At 53.9% G+C, this 18,751-nt stretch overlaps 1 protein-coding gene across 4 annotated transcripts in view; it reads left to right on the top strand.

Moving 5' to 3' along the window:
* The window catches only part of Kiaa1671 (KIAA1671 ortholog), a 140,333-nt gene that overhangs the window by 819 nt on the left and 120,763 nt on the right, over window positions 1–18,751 (top strand). For 2 of the 4 annotated variants that reach the window (XM_040731590.1, XM_040731591.1), the window contains exon 1: window positions 1,008–1,207. The exons of 1 other annotated variant lie outside the window; for it this stretch is intronic. The gene's annotated coding sequence lies outside the window, so the exon portion shown is untranslated. Of the gene's footprint in view, window positions 1–1,007; window positions 1,208–8,724; window positions 8,864–18,751 lie in introns of those variants that run through there. One more of the 4 variants, XM_021232381.2, reaches the window with a different exon arrangement.

Below are 18,751 nucleotides of genomic sequence, written 5' to 3'. Positions count from 1 at the left end.
TATGTTTGTGTGTGTGTGTGTGTATGTTTGTGTGTGTGTGTGGTCACAGGAGCACATGGGAGTCAGTGTGGACCACTGTGTGTGTGTGTGTGTGTGTGTGTGTGTGTTTGTGTGCGCGCACACGGGCGCAGGGGTGTCCCAGGGAGACAGTGTGCACCGGCCCAGAGCAGCTCAGAATCTGTGCCTCGGGGATGACTCTCTAGCCAGTCAGCCTGTGAGCCTGCCTCAATCTTTGTTGATTTGTGATGTTGGGGGTGTAGACCTGGTCCTACACTCTGAGCTAGACACCCCTCCTCCGGGACTCCTGGTGACTGTTAGTGTTTAGGCACACCTGAGCTGGGGTGGGAGAGGGATGGGGGTGCAGGGATCAGTTGTCTTTCCTTGGTCATGTGACCCCTCTCAGCATCACCACATTTCACCAACACACAGGATGAGCCCCAGATGTTGCCTGTGTCCATTCATCAGCAGTTCATTCAGTGAACTAATGGCTCCAGACACTGTGTCAAGGGCCAGGCTTGAAGTCACATCCTGAAGGGGTGAACCCTTGGCCTGTCTGGGAAGACAGAGTGGGGATGGCAGAGGAGGGGCCAATGGCCTGGGACAAGAGGAGGATCAGAGTCTGGGGCAGAGAAGGGTGCCAGGAATGGAACTCAACCCCTGGGACTTGGTGACCAGTCCCTTTACCCACTGAGTCATCGCATAGCCTGTATGGTCTGATGGGGTCCTCCACTCCTTCACCGGGGTGGGGCTTGGGGAGTGTCAGGGATGGGTCTGATTGTGTGAGCTCAGGGTAGGAGGGTTGTCATGATAGCCTTCATCAGAAGCGTTCCAAGTGGATGGTGCCTTGCTGAACCTGGCTCATGTATGTCTGTATGTGCCTGTGTGTGTGCCTGTGTGCCTCTGTGTGTATGCTCATCTGTGTTCAAAGGTGACACTTGAGCTGGGCCTTGAGGGCTGAGTAGGAGGTAGGACAGTGTCGAGGGTGGGTGAGGCCTAACTCCTGGTCCTGCCCAGAGTGTAGGGCAGGCTGAGGGAATAAAAGACCTTTACACCCCAGCGTCTCCTGCCCCGGAAGACTTGGGACCGAGGGGACCAGATCCCTGCCTGAAGGTGCACATTCCTGCCCCCAGCCACTGCAGATTTCGGGACGGTGGATTCAGAACTGCCACTTCCCTCAGGACCTTGATGCGTGCTCGGAGACAGTGAGGTAAAATCGACAAGAGGGACCGGAGGTTAACCAAGGGGGAGAGGCTGGCCAAGCAACATGGAGGGCAAGGAGAATGTAGAAAAAGCCAGAGGCACTGATGTACCCCAGTGTATGTCAGGACCTGGGCTGAGTCCCTCAGGACAGTTGGTGGCAGGCAGTGCTGGCTTTGGTGACCCCCCACTCCCATGAGAAGTGGAAGCTTTGACTAATATGCAGCCGGGGGTGGTGGGGGCTGAGTTCTGAACGTAGAACTGGCTGCCAATGCCACACTCCTTCCAATTCCATGTGTCCACTTGTGGCTAGGTGTGGCTGCCCACTGTCCACACCCTGGCTGCTGGCCTGGGTAAGGGGTCGCTGGGTGGATCATTTTCCTCCCAGGAGATGAATATCTCATGGAGCCTCTTGGGTGGGAAGAGTCCCTGGGCTTGAGAACTCCGGAGATCTCCTGTCCCCAGGAATCCTCTGGTCACATGACCCAAATCAGGAAGCAATTACGGACTTGACTTTGGGGCCTGAGTTATTATTGCCCTTCTGGTAATTGTGCAGTTAGGTGACCTTTGAAATGTTTGTAGCCGTGTCTCCACTGGAAATAGAAATGTTTTCAAGGTGGGATCATTGACTGTTTACACCTGAGTCAGCCACGGTGAACGAGCATTTGAGTGTAGGATGCTGCATGTGCGCGTTGAGAAAGTACGGTGTCGTGTGGAAGTGCGTGGACCACACGTGCCCAGCTGGACTTTCAGAGAGCCACACTTTAGCCCCTCATGGTCCTCCCAAGGCTTACCGTACACACAGACTCTAATTCCTCCTGAGCCTCCATCACATCTTGTCAGTTAGGAATCCTACTTTCAGATCTGCTCTGGAGCTGGAGGGGTAGGATTAAGTCCTGGCTTTGCTGCTTTCTCTGCTGTGTGACCGCAGTCAGGTGTGTTAACCTCTCTGAGCCCATTTCCTTCTTTATGAATGAGGAAAATGATGGGGTTTATCTCTGAGAGTGGCTGCGAGGACTGAGAGGGATTTGGCAGGTGTGTGTTGGTCCTAACTGGCAGAGAAGGTGGTGCTTAGTAAATTGCTGGGGGGAACTAGCAACAACATAGAAGACCCTTACATATAAGTTAAAAACACCTCTGGAGATTTCCAGTTCGAGAATGTGTGCGTGGAAGTGAACGGCCCCTGCTGTTGGGCACAGTTATTACTGAAGGGTTGGTTTTAACTCTGCAGCCCCTCCTACTGGTGCTTCCAGGAGGTGGGAGGAAGTATGAGATAAAGAGGGCTTGCCCAGGTCCCCGAACACGCCTGTGGGAGCGAAGCTGTCTGAGCTTCACAGAGGCGGAGCTGTTGGCTTTGTCCTGTCAGTGTCCCCAGACTGTATCCTGCAGCCCACAGTAGGGAAGGCTGGAGCCCCTGTAGGTTGTCTGTGGGTTTGAGTCCAACCTTCCAGAGATTGTATATTAGGAGACATCTGCCAGTGAACACTCTAGTCTTTCTGGAAGTGTGCGGCTCCTGTGTTGGTTCACTTTTCCTGTGTTTGCACTGGGTAACAAACATCTCTTAAATCACAATGACTTATAAACAAATGCCTGTTTTGCACTTGGGTCAGCAAGTGGTTTGGCTGATCTGTCTTTGGACAGATCCTCTGGCTGACGATAGTAGCCAGTGGGGTGTGCTCTTCAAGGGGTGGACAGCAGGTGTGCAGGGAGTGGACAGCAGGTGTGCAGGGAGTGGACTGCAGGTGTGCAGGGGATGGACAGCAGGTGTGCAGGGAGTGGACTGCAGGTGTGCAGGGAGTGGACAGCAGGTGTGCAGGGGATGGACAGCAGGTGTGCAGGGGATGGACAGCAGGTGTGCAGGGAGTGGACAGCAGGTGTGCAGAGGATGGGCAGCAGGTGTGCAGGGGATGGACAGCAGGTGTGCAGGGGATGGACAGCAGGTGTGCAGGGGATGGGCAGCAGGTGTGCAGGGGATGGACAGCAGGTGTGCAGGGAGTGGACAGCAGGTGTGCAGAGGATGGGCAGCAGGTGTGCAGGGGATGGACAGCAGGTGTGCAGGGAGTGGACAGCAGGTGTGCAGGGAGTGGACAGCAGGTGTGCAGGGGATGGACAGCAGGTGTGCAGGGAGTGGACAGCAGGTGTGCAGAGGATGGGCAGCAGGTGTGCAGGGGATGGACAGCAGGTGTGCAGGGAGTGGACAGCAGGTGTGCAGGGGATGGACAGCAGGTGTGCAGGGAGTGGACAGCAGGTGTGCAGAGGATGGGCAGCAGGTGTGCAGGGGATGGACAGCAGGTGTGCAGGGAGTGGACAGCAGGTGTGCAGGGGATGGACAGCAGGTGTGCAGGGAGTGGACAGCAGGTGTGCAGGGGTGAACCACAGGTGTGCAGGGAGTGGACAGCAGGTGTGCAAGGGGAAGACAGCAGGTGTGCAAGGGGTGGACAGCCGGTGGGCAAGGGGAAGACAGCAGCTGTGCAGGGGTAAACTGCAAGTGTGCAGGGGGTGGGACAGCAGGGGTGGGACAATAGGTATGCAGGAGGTTGGATGACAGGTGTGCAGGGGGCAGTACAGCAGGTGTGCAGGGGGTGGGTGGGACTGTAGATATGTAGGGGGTGGGACGCAGGTGTAAAGGACCCCAGGAGGAACCTCAGGAGGAAGTGAGGTGGCCTTGCCTCTGTCCTTATTCTGTAAGTCACTATAGTCACAGGAACTTACCCTCCCCCAAATCATTGGTCCCATTGGGCTCTCTTGAGGAGGCTGAGCAGGTCTTTGCTGACAATAGGGCAGCCCTTCTGAGGGGTGGGAGGAGGACCTTCCTGGAACAAAGGGGCTGCAGAGAGGGTAGGAGTTTGCCCATGATCTGTGTGGGACAAGTGGACTGTGGGGAAGGCAGAACATGAATTATGAACCAGAAACAGCCTCAGTTTCCTTGTCTGGAAAACGGGACTTGTGGCTCTGGCTCTGGCTATGCTGCTGTGAGCTGGTGGTGCCAGTTATAGCCCGTTTTGTTTACTTGCCTTCTGAGATAGTTTCTCTAGGTAGTCAAGGCTGATCCAGAATGTTTAACCCTCCTGCCCCAGCCTCCTAAATTCTGGGATCACATGTTTGAGTACCTGCCTACCCCCAGCTTCACTTCGCTGAGGACCAGGGACCTGTGTTCCTTACTATAAAGGACAGTGGTGTGCTTGACAGGAAGCAGGTGACTGTGAGGGTCTTCCTGGGTCTGAGGGGTTTAGCACAGGATGAGAGTACAGTAGGCGTTTGGAGAGACTGCCCAGGTTCAAATCCCAACTCCACCACTTGATGTCTGTGTGGCTTTGAGCTGGCCACTGAACCTCTCTGCACGTCTGTTTCCCCACCTGAGAACTGGCAGTCACTGCAGTGCCTGGTTCAGGAGGTCTGTGAGCATCGTTGTGTTGACAGAGAGCACCTGCAAGGACTTTGCCTAAGCACTGGCTTGCAGTAGTTTTAGGTTTTGTCTGTCAGTGCTGGTGATGGACTGTAGGGCTTCTAGCATGGTAGACAAACCCTCTACCATTACACTGCATCTCCACTCTTGCTTAGAAAGTTACTTTGAGAGGGGGTCTCACTGAATGAGTGCCTTTTTCTTGAACTCATCATTCCGGTGTCTCAGCCACCCCTTTCCATCTGGAATCGCAGGCTGTGACACCAGGCCAAGCAGAGTGGTTATTGGTGGCTGTGGTACTTTTAGTCTGGGGAGGCCCAGAGAGGTTGCTTGACTTCCAGGGAGCTACCAGCACCTTGAGGACAGAAGTGAAGAGAGACTTGTGGTTCCGGCTTCTGGCCCTGCTGCAGCTGGGTTTCAAGATTTTTCTCTACCCAATGTAGGCCATCTTAGGAGGGACAAAGCCTCACTACCAACCACTCAGCCTCCTGGGGCAGTCCTAATCTGTCAGGGGACTGCAATGAGAAGTTGCTGTGTTGTCCCATGCGGGGAGCTCGCATGTTTCTGAGGACCCCCTTGGCCATGAGTACTGGGGAGTGTGCTGAGTCTGGGTGAGTGTCAAACTGAGCTGGGAAGATGAGTCTAGCTGTGGATTTGCTGTGTGACCCTAGGCAGCTGGCTTCCCTCACTGTGGGTCCTTGTGGCCTGACTCCAGCTCCTGCCCCCGCTGGTCTTCCTTGCTGCCTCCTGGCAGCCACGAGGCTGGGCTGAACTGGTTGCCTGGCTCTGCACAGTGCTGTGTGACTTCGGACAAGTGCTTCAGCCTCCCTGAGCCTTAGCTCATTTGCAGAAGGATAAAACAAAACTGTAAGGAAGAACAGGCTCCGGAGGTGGCTCAGTGGTTAGGGCTCTTGCTGCCAGCCCCCCCCCCCCCCACCGCCCTGAGTTTAGTTCCTGTAGCCCACACGGTGGACGGAGACAACTGCTCCAAGTCATCCTCTGACCTCCACTTGTGTGCTGTGACATGCACCCCCCCCACCCCGCAACCAACCAACCAAGCAATCATCAATCAAATAAAAACTTTTAAAGACAAATAACCAGAGATTTCCCTTGTGGTGGTCTTGTGGGATCACGTAACACGTAATAATTGCATAAGGCCTCTTTTTTTGCACGGTGAGCACTAAGGTTGGCCTGGAGTTTATTTCTTCAATGTGTGTAACTGATACCCAGTCTATAACTTTTAAAATCTCCCTTGTTTGCACGAGCAGCAGAAATAGGGGCAGCAGCAGCAATAAAATAATTAATAATTAACACAGATTGACTGGGGAGTGGTGGCTCATGCCTGTAATCCCAGCACACAAGAGACAGATGCAGAAGGATCGTCCATGAATTTGAGGCCAGCTGGGATACACGGTAAGTTCGATTGCCGCCTCTTTCTGTCCCGTGTCTCTGGTACAGTATTTGATGAGATGCCCACGGAGTCTGTGCTGCTTTTGTTACACAGGTGAGGGTGGCCAGACTCCCAGAGGCCCTACCCAGAGCAACCGGCCAGGGTGGGTAGGCCGGGAGACAGGCTCCTTTTGCCTGGCCCTGCCCGCTGGAGAAGCCACTGGGTATTTCTGGATGCCCCAACTCAGAGCTGTGGCTTCACACTGTCCAGTCTGCTGGCTTTATATATGTGTTTGTTTTGGTCCCCCTGTGGCTAAGCCTGTCTGAGGACTGATCTGTCTGTCTGGGGAATGGGTATGAAGGACATCCCACATCCCAGCAGGAGAGGCCAGTGGCTCTGGGTACTCCAGGGTCACCTTGTAAACTGCACAGCCTGGCCTGTTGGGACATGAAGTCCAGGCTTTGGCAGGCCCTGCCCTGTGATTGTTTAGGGCACTGGGCGGACCGGAGAGGGACTGGGTAGGAAACTCCCAGGGACCTTTGGCTTGGGGCACCACCCAAGTTCATCTCCTTTCCTTCCAGGCCGGGCACAGCTGATTGTTGGTGTGTCAGGGACCATGTGTGGCACCTGGAAGGGCCTAGGCTGGTGCCAGCGAGGATTAAAGTGTATTAGAAAGTTCCTAGCACTGGCCTCCCTGCGCTTGCCTGGGTGAGCTCTTCCCCTGTCTGTTGTGGTGTGAGCAGTAGATCCAAGTGAGTCTCGTCTGCTACACCTCCAGGAAGACTCTAACCCAGCCCTTTAAAAGGCAGGGCCTGGAGGAACTATGGTTTGCCCAGGATGTACTGTGTGCCAAGTCCCTTGCTTGGGAGGTGTTGGGTTCTGCATCGTCTCGTCACCCTCAGAATAACTCGGGCAGTTGGCATCATTAACCTTTTCATGGACGAGCTAATCGAGGCTTGGAGCTTCAGGAGGGATGTCTGCTGTCTGCAGCTTAGGCGTCTGAACTCATGTTTCCAGGGAGGTCTCACGTACCAGCCCAGCACTCAGCTTTCTCTGGGGAGACTGGGCCCTTTTCATATTTGTTATTTATTGAGCACCTGGTGTGTACGTAGGCCCCTGCCACCACAGAGGAGAGAGACACGGAGGCAGAGGGCTGCTTCTCAGGGCTGGGAGGGGGCATGCAGAGTCCAGCCTGGGTCCTTCTCCCAGCGAGACTTGAACCCAAACTGCTCCCTTTGGTTAGAATGTGCAGGCGGTAGGTGACACCATCCCTCCTGGAGGGGTGAGATGGCTTGGATATTCTCAGATTTTACTTCAGAGTGAGTGACGATGCCTGTGGTCTCCGCTTTCCTCCACGGCCCATCTGTCTTGCCTTCCTTTAGTTCATTCAGAAGTGGGTGGGTGAGTGGATGGGAGGGAGGCAGCCAAAAGCCGGAAGAATTTTCGGAATGCCCAGAATGCCCAGAATGCTGGCGGCTGACCCAGCCAGCAGGTGTGAGCCATCTTCCCCAGCTTTAGCGGGGTCAGCTGGGCATCCACAAGGCTGCTGAGTATATTGCCCAGTTCCTAGACCTGAGGCCTGAGTCACCCCTGGGAGGTGGCTCCTCCAGGGATGACCACACCCTATTCGGAGCCACACAGCCTGGGGTCATGGGAGTGCACATTAGGGCTTGTGGAGAAGATATGGCTGTGGTTCTGTTACCCTCGGAGGTTATGGGTAAAGCTCCTACTACTGTAAGTGTGGGGCTCCTTCATGGTATGGTTATGTGACCCCCTGAGGGCCTTTCCACCTTGTTTGCTTACAGCCTCCGTACCTCCATCTGAGGTGGAGGTGCTGTGAAGGTGCCGTCCAGGGCACCAATGAACAGCTGATCGTCTCTAGGCTCTTCTGCCCAGAGTGCAGCAGTCCCTTACCTGAGAGAGCAGCATTGAGAGAAGGGAGGGAAGGCCGGAAGCCACACCTTCCAAAGATGCCATGTGATAGCTGATTAACTGAGAGATGCCCATGCCATGGAACCTGAACTTATTCTCTGAAACCTCTTAGCCGTGTGACCTTGGGCAACTCACATTGCCTCTTTGAGCCTCGGCGTCTGTTCTGTGAGATAAGGTCCCAAGAATCAAGTTTGTTAATACCCTCCGTTCTTTTATTATTTTTTAAAACGAGTTATCCTTTTTATTTTATGTGCATTGGTGTCTTGCCTACATGTATGTCTGTGTGAGGGTGTCAGATCCTCTGACACTGGAGTCACAGTCAGCTGTGAGCTGCCATATGGGTGTTAGGAATCAAACCCAAGTCCTCTGGAAGTGCAGCCAGTGCTCTTAACTGCAGAGTTATCTCTCCAGCATCGAACACCCTCCATTCTTATGCGTCGTCATTTTACATGGCTGCATATACTTTTTGTTTCAAGCAGAGCGGCTCCTTCTACATTCTGCGGACTATAACTAGTAGACGGAGTTGGTTGGGTGGGGACTGCAGCACCTCTCCCAGGCACAGCTCCATTGACGTTGTTTTAGCTCACGGAGTGGGGGCTGTGTTGACTGGGACTGGTCCAAGTGGCTTCATCCCGTCCTGGCTGGCACACTAGGCTCCTTCATAAGCCCGGCCTGATCACCATCACTGGGGATGCTTCCTGTCCCTGCCGAGGCCTGGCCAGCATCCAAGTCCTAACCACTGGCCCATTGGGAGGTGACCGGTGTAAGATGAGATCCAGAGAACCCTCTGTCTCCTCCCCTGGCTGCAGAGTAGCTTCTGGAACGCTGGCTTGGCTGTTGGGAAGAGGGCTGCTCTTGCCATGGAGACCTGGAAGGGCAGAGAGAGGAGAGGGTATGGGGAGCCACAGGGAAGGGCTGGTGATGGAGCCAGCTTCTCAGAGGTGAGTTGGGGGACTGGCTGGGGTATCTGCAGGGGAGTGATGGTGCTCTTCTGTGACCCTGGATGGGGATATTGCACAGCCCAGTCCATCTACGTATGACATGGGCTGAGGTAGGGTCTCAGCCTCTAGGGTTCTTGGGTCACATAGAATGCAGGCTCTTGCCCTGCCAGTATGTGGGCCTGTCCCTTCCTTCCCTTCCCCTCCTCCAACCTTGCCCATCTCTACCAGCTCAGGTGCTGACTCAGCCAGCCCTGCTCAGTGCTTGCTCCTCTCACTGACTGCCTCTAATAAATCTGGGTCACCGTCGTCAGTACCAGTGGCCATCTCTGACGGAAGGTGGCTTAGCATTATTTATTTTAATAGTGTGTGTGTGTGTGTGTGTGTGTGTGTGTGCTTGTCTAGAATTCTTGAGACTGTGGGTTGGATTCCCCAGGATGGCAATACATAACAATTAAGTAAATATAGAAGGAATGGAGTCATGAGCAGGGGCCACAGGTGGTGTTTCACCACAACTGACTTCATTCCTGTATTTATTTAATTGTTATGTATTGTCACGCTGGGGGATCAAACCCACAATCTCAAGAATTCTGGGCAAGCACATCCACAACTCCATGAATCATTTTTTTTTGTTTTCAAAATTTAAATAAAAACATTTTCTAAGATGTTCAAGGCTGGGGGTGTGGCTCCGTGTGTAAGAACACTTGCTATGTAAATGTGAAGGTCTGAATTCAAATCTCCATGTAAGGAGCTGGGCACAGCAGTGTGCACACCTGTCATCTCAGTGCCTGTGGGGGGTGGAGAAAGGAGGATTGGTGGAGCTTGCTGGCCACCAGCCCGGCTTCAGTCTGGGTGGGAGACCCTGTCTTGAGGAAACAGATGGAAAGCAGGGTTCCTGATGTTCTCCTCTGACCTCCGTGTACATTAGTATGCATACACAGTCACACGTGTTCGGTGAGCTGGTCCAATTTTACCTGGCACAAGGAAGTCTTCCACTTAAGGCATGTTGCTGTGACAGCCACTCCATGCCCTGTCACTTAGTCCTATCTTGCAATCTGTAGTGGGCTGCCCACAAGTGAGCTATTTTGTCACAGAGGGGAGCAGTTGCTAGACTTGGGGTGTGTGCAAGTAGGGGTTCACATCTTTTTCTCATGAATGAAACTAGCACATCTCCTTCAGGAACAGAGTGGGTGTTTAGATCCCCCCTTAGTGCCTTTGTAGCTTCTTCGAAGCAATGAGTTTGCCACTGTGTGCAGCTTTGGCAGCACTCCGGGCTCTTAGACTGTGGGGGTCCAGTCACAGATGAGATAGAAGCTTGTGAAATTGCTGTTTAGTGAGTCAATAATAGTTAACAACGTTAACTTCAGCAAGACCCAACCAGCTGTGGCATCACTGGTCCCTTTTTCCAGACAAGCAACCTAGGAAATATCCATATTTCTTTCCCCAGTGACTGTGCCATTTTATATCCTGCCTGTAGTTCAGGGATGTATGCTTTCCATCCTTGCCAGCTGTGGCATTTTGTGGACCTTGATGGGAGCTATCCTTAAGGATGTGGCAGGCACTAATTTTTGAGGGGAAGTTTTGGAATTACCTTGCCAGCTTCTGTATCTGTGAGGGGTGAGGGAGGTAGCGCTGGCTGCAGCTCCTTTACAGTATGATGTGTTTTTTGGAACTATTGTGGCTTCCCCACTCTGGGTTGTGAACCATTTGAGAATCTTCCATGATTCAGGGAAGTATCACAGTGACTGGGTGTGCTGGTTCAAGGCCCATCATCTCAGCTACACAGGAGGCTAGGGCAGGAAGATTCCAAGTCCTGCACTGCCTATGCCACTGAGCCAGCTCAAGCCAGTTCAGCCTGGGCAACTTACTGAGACCTTGGCTCTTTTTTTTTTTTTTTTTTTGATTTTTTTTTTTCGAGACAGGGTTTCTCTGTATTGTTTTGGAGGCTGTCCTGGAACCGGCTCTGTAGACCAGGCTGGCCTCGAACTCACAGAGATCCACCTGCCTCTGTCTCCTGAGTGCCGGGATTCAAGGCGTGCGCCACCAACGCCCGGTGAGACCTTGGCTCTTAGTGAAAAGGGAGAAGGGCTTGGTGTCGTAGCTCAGGGTGGGGCACTTGTCTAGCATGTGCAGTTCTGTATCCAGCACTGGAAAGAAAGGGAGGGGAGACACAGCGTCCACATCTCGCTGATCCAGGGCACCCATGGCTGTGTCCCACTGGGGAAAAGCCTTGTGATGCTCCCGGGACACTCTGGGAGTGTGGAGACTCTCCCCATCCACTAGGGAAATGCCCCCCAAGAGCTGAGAGTGTGTCCCTTCTCACTGACAGCTCAGAAGACACCCCCCCATCCCCGGAGAGAGCTTTGCACAAGCACAAGCTCCTATAATCCCAGCACTCAGGACACTGAGGAGGGAGAAGCATGAGTCTGAGGCTCTCCTGGATTATATAGCATTTGTATGTAGCGTTGTTTGTCTCAGAACAAACCAACAGAGGTACTGAGATAAGTGCCTGGGTCTGAATCTACATTAAGAAAGAAACTCCTCACCAAGATCTGAGTGAGCCGAGGAGGTTCCTATGTGTCTGTGGGTGCCAGGGCGAGTGAGTAGATGGATCTGTGCAGAGCCCCCTGGCTCTGTCACACGTGTGTCTGTCCCATCTGTGATTCATCCGAGGCTCAGGTCGCCCCACCGTGCTGGACTGTGTCTGAACTAGTTCTTGTGTCATGCATGACCCGCAGTGAAAACAGCCAGCCATGGCATCCCGGCAGAAGGTGACTTTGATAACACAAACACAGGAAAGCAAACAGCACCAGTCAGTCCCTGGGTGCTGCTGTCACCATGCACTTTATGCCAGGGGAGGCCTGGCACTGTGTCCTGATGGTCCTCCGGGGCTGGGTGCCTTCCACCAGCATGGACACCGGGTTATGAAGGCATGGGGTGGGACAGAGGAGCAGGGAGGGGCTTCAGAATGGCCATGGCTGATGCTGGCGAGTGTCCCGTGGGTGCTGGGGTGACCCACCTCCAGGACATCCCCTCACCCGCAGCAGAACCTTAGAGGGGTGGAAGGAACTTTTATCTGTAAGGTTCCTGAGCTGGGACATGTTCCTGCCAAGGTTGGGCAGGGAGCCTGGGGACATAGGTCAGGCAGCTGGAAGACAGATCAGAGAGGCAGCTTCTGTGTCCTTGCTGTGGGTCACTGGCCTAATTACTAATTCTACTCACCGCTTCTTCCTGCTGTGTGACTTTGTGTGAGCTCCTTGACCTCTCTGAGCTTCTATCAAGTACTCATTGGGCACCCATGTGGGTCAGCTCTGCTGGTTGCTGCAGGGAGCTCACAACAGATGCTGTTTAAGGGCTGGAAGGAGAGGGTAGGACTTGAGGGAGAAGATGTCATGCCTTGCTGCAGGGCAGCCAGGATGGATGCTGGCTGAGGCCTAGGCTTTTTTGGTTCAAAGCTGTGTGTACAACTTCTTTTCTGGTAAGGGCAGCAGGCCTGGGTAACGGTCACCTGACCTCATTAAGGACAACAGTTCAGTGAGGTGCTTACCATGCAAGAAGAAGTCTAGTGGTGTGTGTTTGTAATCTCAGCAATGGGGATGTGGAGGGTGGGTCCCTGGAGCTTGCTGGCTGGCCAGCCTCACCTAATTGGTGAGTCCCGGGACCCAGGGAGAAACCCTGCCTCAAAAATGAAAGTGAGAAAGCAGACCAATAAATCCAGCAGACAGCATGCAGCAGCCTGTTGTCCTCCACACGCTCCCAATACACACACTCAGTTGCTTCATTTGGGTGTTTGTGACTCTGGAGCCAGGACCTCATGTAGCCCAGGCTAGGCCTTCAACTTGTTTTGTAGCTGAGAGTGACCCTAACCTGATCTTCCTGCCTCATCTCCTGAGTTCTGAGACTATAGTCCCCTAGCCCCTGTGCCCCGTTCACTCGTTGCTGGGACTGGAACTCGGGGGTGCACTCCAGGGCAGCTCCCTACACTGGGCTGCACCCCAGCCCAGTTTCATTCTCAGCCCCGTGGTGGGAGGCCCAGCAGCCCCACCATCGCCATCGCCCCAAGAGATGGTGGCCCAGAGAGAGCGAGCATTTTCCCTGGGCTCACACATCAGGGATGAGAACCAAAGGTCGTTGCCAGTTTTTCTGTCTTGATCCACAGGCCTGAAGGTGCAGATCACCTCGGACACAGCAGAGACCCCAGATAAGGAGTCCTGGCTAACATCTCCTTTCCCCTAGGAAGCCAGGGATGCGGTTTTCACCCTCCATGCATACATGCATGTAGTTTGCTCCCTCGCCCGGGGGAGCTGCTGCTGTTTATCCCAGACTCTGAATGTATTTGCAGAACCACTTGTCACATACCCTCGAGTGTCTGGAAGGATGGAGATGAAAGTCTTGGTCCCAGAACTAAAGGCTAGACCAGGAGGACCTGACTCCTGGGAACTGTGTCCCTGGCACTGAGTGTTTGTATGCCCACCGTTCGTTCCCCAGGACCTAACACAGCTGAGGCGCCTCTCCCAGGTGCCCGTTTCTTCCTGACCCAAACCTGTTCACAGGTTCTGAAATTCCCAGGGTAGTGAGAGGGAGGCCTTGGCTCCATCTGGCTTCTTTAACTCTTTTGTTTCTGTCTATTGAAGGTTAGGGATGGGGATTGAGACAAGCTGCCCCTGTGCCAGCTGCCTGACCCCTAGGAGTGCCCCTCCCCCTTTCCTTAAGGCTTCCTCTCTGCTTGCTGAGGGTAGCAGGCTGTCCTTCGGATAATGCCCTGCCCTCATGTGTTACTGGCTACAGAAATGCGTGGAGAAAAGAAGTTAAATTTGGTTGCAGATCTGAGTTTCCTTCCTCCTCGAGGAAGGCCTGTGTAGATGAATCATGTCCTGTCTTTAAATTCTTAGCCTTCAAATGTCAAGGCCTCGCTGGCACTGCTGGATGGAGGCCTGCTCAGCGAATGTCACACAGGGAAGCACTCTGGCTGCCCTGAGGAGGGGCAGTGGGGGCTTCCGTGGGGGCATTCCTAGCTTTCGCTCTCCCACCAGCATGTCCCATGCAGACCTTGGGACTCACATCTGGTCCTGGGGCAGCAGTGCTCTCTGCAGCTGTTATCTGAGCACCCGCACAGGGCCAGGTGCTCTCAAGAGCCAGGACTTGTCCTGCAGGGAAAAGTCTTGCAAGGCTTTGAGCTCTGGAACTCACAGGCTAGATGGGGAGACTTGGAAATGCACTGATCCCTTGTTTATTTCCCATTGGGAGGCACAGCCCTGCCGAAGACCCAGAAGGGGGGGGAGCTTCTGGGTCCCTACTGGGGTTCCTCACTCTTTCTGCATGGACTCTGCCTGGTGGGGTCCCTCCCATCCACCTTGTCCCTCCCATCCACCTTGTCCCACCTGTTGTTTCCCATGGGCCCTGCTTCCTCAGTCCCCTGTCTGGAAAGCCCTTGCTCCAGCAGGCAGGCTTCTCCTCCACATGTAGGGCTGAGCCGGAGGTCCAATGTCTCTGTCCCAGGAGGCCTCCAAGTGCAGTACCTGCCTGGACCCTGACCATTGACCTCTAACTCTTCCAGATTGCCCACCCACATTTTAGCGCCTCTGGTCTGTGTTTGACCCGTCAGCTCTTCCTTCCGCGGGCAGCGTATGTGACAGCAAGTAGAAGGCACTTTTTTAGTCGTGCATTTGCAGAGTGACCAGCGCTTCAGGATCACATGCAGCCTGTCCCATCTGCTTTCGCCACTGAGCTTGGGTGTTTAACATGGAACCTTCTGGATTCTGGGCCCCAGGAATTCAGGGCTGGTCAGGCTCTAGGGGAAGCACCAGGCGCGGGAGAGGGAGGGAGGCAGGGAGGAAGGGAGGGCTGACCCTGGCTGTAGGAAAGGGAGGGTCCTGGGTGGGGAAGCTTGTACTTGGGTGAGTTCCCATGCCGAGCCCTAGCCCTTCGCTGCCTCTCAGAAAACACAGCTATTGTCTGCGCTCGAGGGCTGGAGGGGAGGATGAGTGGACCTCTGCCAAAGGGACGCTTGTTTATTTGAGAGTTGGATGAGAGTGGCTGTCCTCCTAAACCCTTGGCTCCGGGAACCTCACTGGGGTTTGTGGGTAGGGCAGACAGCAAGCAGCAAGCTACACTCTGCCTCTGCTTAGAATTAAACAAAACAGGGTTCTTGCTAGAACCTCTGCAAACAGCGGAACTACCCCCACAGAGGCCTCCCCATCAGATAAGCAGAGGCCTCCCCCATCAGACAAGCATGCCCGCTGCTCTGCCGGGGCGGGGGAGGCACTTTGCTGATTTCTTTTTCCGCCACTGTTCTTTTCAAGTTTGCAGATACCATGGGTGCCCTTCCTGCCTAGCGTCCTGTCATTAGCTGCTTTGTGAACTTCCCTTGGGAGAGCTTAATCCCAAGCCAGGATGCCCAGGCCTGTTTGCATGCTCCCTAGCCACTGGGAAGTCATATTCCTTTAGCCCCTCTGCTTAATGCCTTACCCCGACCCCCACCCCGTGTACTGTGCAAGGGTCCCTTCCCATCACGGGTTTTCTACCACAGGGCCTTTGCACAATGACTCTGTTTTTTCCCCCTTTGTGTGTGTGTGTCTGTGTGTGCATGTTGGCACATGTGCCATAGACCGGTGTCCCTGATGTCCCTCCTCATCCTTGGTGGTTGACACAGTCTCTCTGATAGGCTGGGCTGGCAGGCTAGTTGTGCACAAGGTGACCTGATTTCAAGAATGGGTGGGCAACGTCAGGACTGTTGGTCTTGGCCTCCTGCCATGGGCTGGATCCCAGTGTACTTCCTTAGCTATGTGGGTAGTCAGACGCTGAGTTGGCTCTTCTGGCCCAGCTAGGGAAACCGAAGCTCCAGTTACACAGCCGAGGTCATGAACCAGAACTCAAAGGTAGCTCTGACCACACGGCCACACTCTGTCCAGGAAGCCTGCCTCTCAGGCTCCCGACTTTGAAGGACTGTCCCAGTTCATTCCGGTTAGTTAGCTGCTGAACAATTAAGACTTTGGGGCTCTGGAATTTTGCAGTCAGTATGAGTGAGCATGGCTCAGGTAGGTATCTCTCTAGACTTCACTTCCACCTCCCCTGTAGTGTCTTAGGCTGGTCTTATTGCTTCGATGAGACACCACTACCAAAGCAAGTTGTTGAGGAAAGGGTTATTAGACTTAGGCGTCCACATCACTGTTTATCGCTGAAGGAAGTCAGGACAGGAACTCAGACAGCAGGAACCTGGAGGCAGGAGCTGATGCAGAAGTCATGGAGGGGTGATGCTTGCTGGCTTGCTCCTCATGGCTTGTTCAGACTGCTTTCTTATAGAACCCAGGACCACCAGCCCAAGGATAGCCCCACCCACCATAGGCTGGACCCTCCCCATGAATCATTAATCAAGAAAATGCCCCTTGCCCACTGCCTGGTCTTATGGAGACGTTTTCCCAATTGAGGTTCCCTCCTTTCAGATGACTCTAGCTTGTGCCAAGTTGACATAAAACTATCCAGTACAGCTTGTCACTTAGACTCCAGGTGACATGTCTGAGCAGCAATCTTAGAGGGGGCAGGGCTTAGCTGGTGCCGTTTCTTGGTGTCAGTGAGTGACAGGGGCCCCTGACCCTCCTGTCCCCTCCCAGGCATGATCATGTCAGCACTTTGGGGCTCAGTGTGAGGGACTCTCTTCCTTCTTCAGCAGCAGCAGACCCACCACTCAGAGCAGCGCCTGGAGCTGCACTTCTTGTTGGGACTTTGGGGTGATGCCTTAGGGAGTGGAATGGAGCCTGGGGCTGGGACCCTACAGTAGCCCCTTGACCCTGGAGAGCCGGATTATTTTGCTTAGAATCTGCATATCTACTGCAAGACCACACTTTCACTTGTGAAGCACTGTGTGGTCAGTGGGCGCTGGGCTTCCACTGGGGAGCAAGGTCTTGGCTTGAAGGATCAGACTGCTGTCCTCATGTGGTCTCTTGTCCCTGTCCGTTGTTACCTACCTTCCTCTGCTGGCCCACACCCGCGTCCCTGGCTGCTGTCACATGGTAGGAGGCCCACATATGAACAGTACCAAGCACCTTCATAAGCCATTTGACAGACGAGGAAACTGAGGCTGGGGAAGACCTTCCTGGTGAGCTCCCACCTGCAGCTCTTCGGGCTCCCCCCCCCACTTCTACCTGCCCAGAAACCCACAGCCCTGGAGCAGGCTGGAGTGGCCACTTCTGGCAGGTGGGCAACTCCTGCTCTGGAAGGCACAGTGGGACCCCCAGAGGGAGAGGGAGGGAAGCATTCTGATAGAGCCCCAAGTGTGGCTTCAGCCTGGGGAATCTGCCTGCTGTTCCCCTCCTCCACCCACCTCAGCCGCCTCTTCTCCTTCTGGGACCCTGCTCTTAGCAACTCTGGGTATCCTGATTTCCCCTGGTCTGCCATCTCCAACCTCCCAGGCCACACAGCTGTGACATCACCCCCTCCATGGAGCCTTCCTTGATCACTTTATCTGCCAGGGACCCTGCTCTCTCCCCCTTGTCACACGAGGACACTTTCATCTTGGTGGACCCTGAGTCCATCACTTATCTGTGCCACACCCCACTTCGTGAGCTCCACCTGAACCTTGATTTGTGGGTTCATTACAAAGGTGAATTCAATAAATGCAGCCCAGGTACTGGAATGTGTGATCCCCCTCATTTGGCCAGTCAGCATGTTGTGCTCCATTCAGCAGGGGCTGCTTCTCGCTGTTGTGTTGTGATACTTTGGGGAGACTGGTATGACTGGTATTTTAAACCAGTTTCCTGGTGAGTCAGTGGTTCTAGGAAATGGGGTGTTATAGGTCAGGCTGCCCCGGGGAAAAGGCCTGACTAGGCACCAGCCAGGTAAAGTTGATTTATTTTGGTAGTGAGTGCCACTAGGGTGCACCATTGAGCAACTTGCCTCTGGGGTTCCCTGCAGTTTACCTGTGCTGGCTGGGGACATTGTGGGGGACATTTGGACATGACACTGCACTGTGCTATAACACCATGGGATCTAATGTTCTCATGCTCAGTAGCCAAGAGGACACTGTCCTTAGTGTCTGAGTGTGTGGGTGGATCTGGCAGCTTCTGCCAGACCCGGGCAGATGCTTACCTTGTTGGCTGATGCTGGTTGGTGGAGTCTGGTGAGTTGGCTTGCCTCTCCTGGTGTCACTGAGCCGATCAGGTGCAGCTTTTCCTTGGCTTTGATGGAATCAGGGCTTCCAGCAGCTTTCTGAGCCAGTACTTCCTTGGGTTTGCAATCTGATGATACATTTTATAGTAATTGTCTGCTGTGTACACCCCAGGATACCTATCTTCCTTTGGGACTTGGTGATGGTGGAGGAACATGCTGAACCTCTTTGAGCTTTTCAGCACATGCAGAGGTGGAAGAGGCCTTCCTCAGCCTCTTTAAATGGCTAGTGCCAATGATCATGGTGGTCCCCTCCAAACGGCCTCAACTCTGCCCTTCATTTCTGAACTTGGTTAGCATCAGGAGCTTCCTGATGCATGGTCCCATGCTGGCATGCTTGTTCACAGTTGTGTCCCTGCTCCTGGCCCATAGATAGGTCACCACCAACAATAGGGTATGCATGTGGTCTCAAACTCAGAGATCGGCCTGTGTCTGCCTCGACAGCTCTGAGATTAAATGGCCAGTTTGTAGCTGAATGTACAAAGAATTGACTTGGGACTAGGAGATGGCTCTGTGGATAAAATGCATGCTGTGTAAGTATGAGGCCCAGAGTTAGGATCCTGGCACCTGTCTAAGAGCTAGGTGGGCATGGCAGCTCCATCTGTAACCCTGGTACTTTGGGAGCTGGAGACAGGGCCCCTGACAAGCTGGCTAGCTCTGTTAGCTGCATCAGTGGGCTCTAGGTTCAGAGAGGCCCTGCGTTAGTATATAAGTGGAGAGAGACTGAAG

Source organism: Mesocricetus auratus, unplaced genomic scaffold (genome assembly GCF_017639785.1).
Source record: "Mesocricetus auratus isolate SY011 unplaced genomic scaffold, BCM_Maur_2.0 Super-Scaffold_100025, whole genome shotgun sequence".
NCBI lineage: Eukaryota > Metazoa > Chordata > Mammalia > Rodentia > Cricetidae > Mesocricetus > Mesocricetus auratus.
Note: the sequence above shows the minus strand (reverse complement) of the source record. Positions and strands in the feature narration are given on the sequence as shown.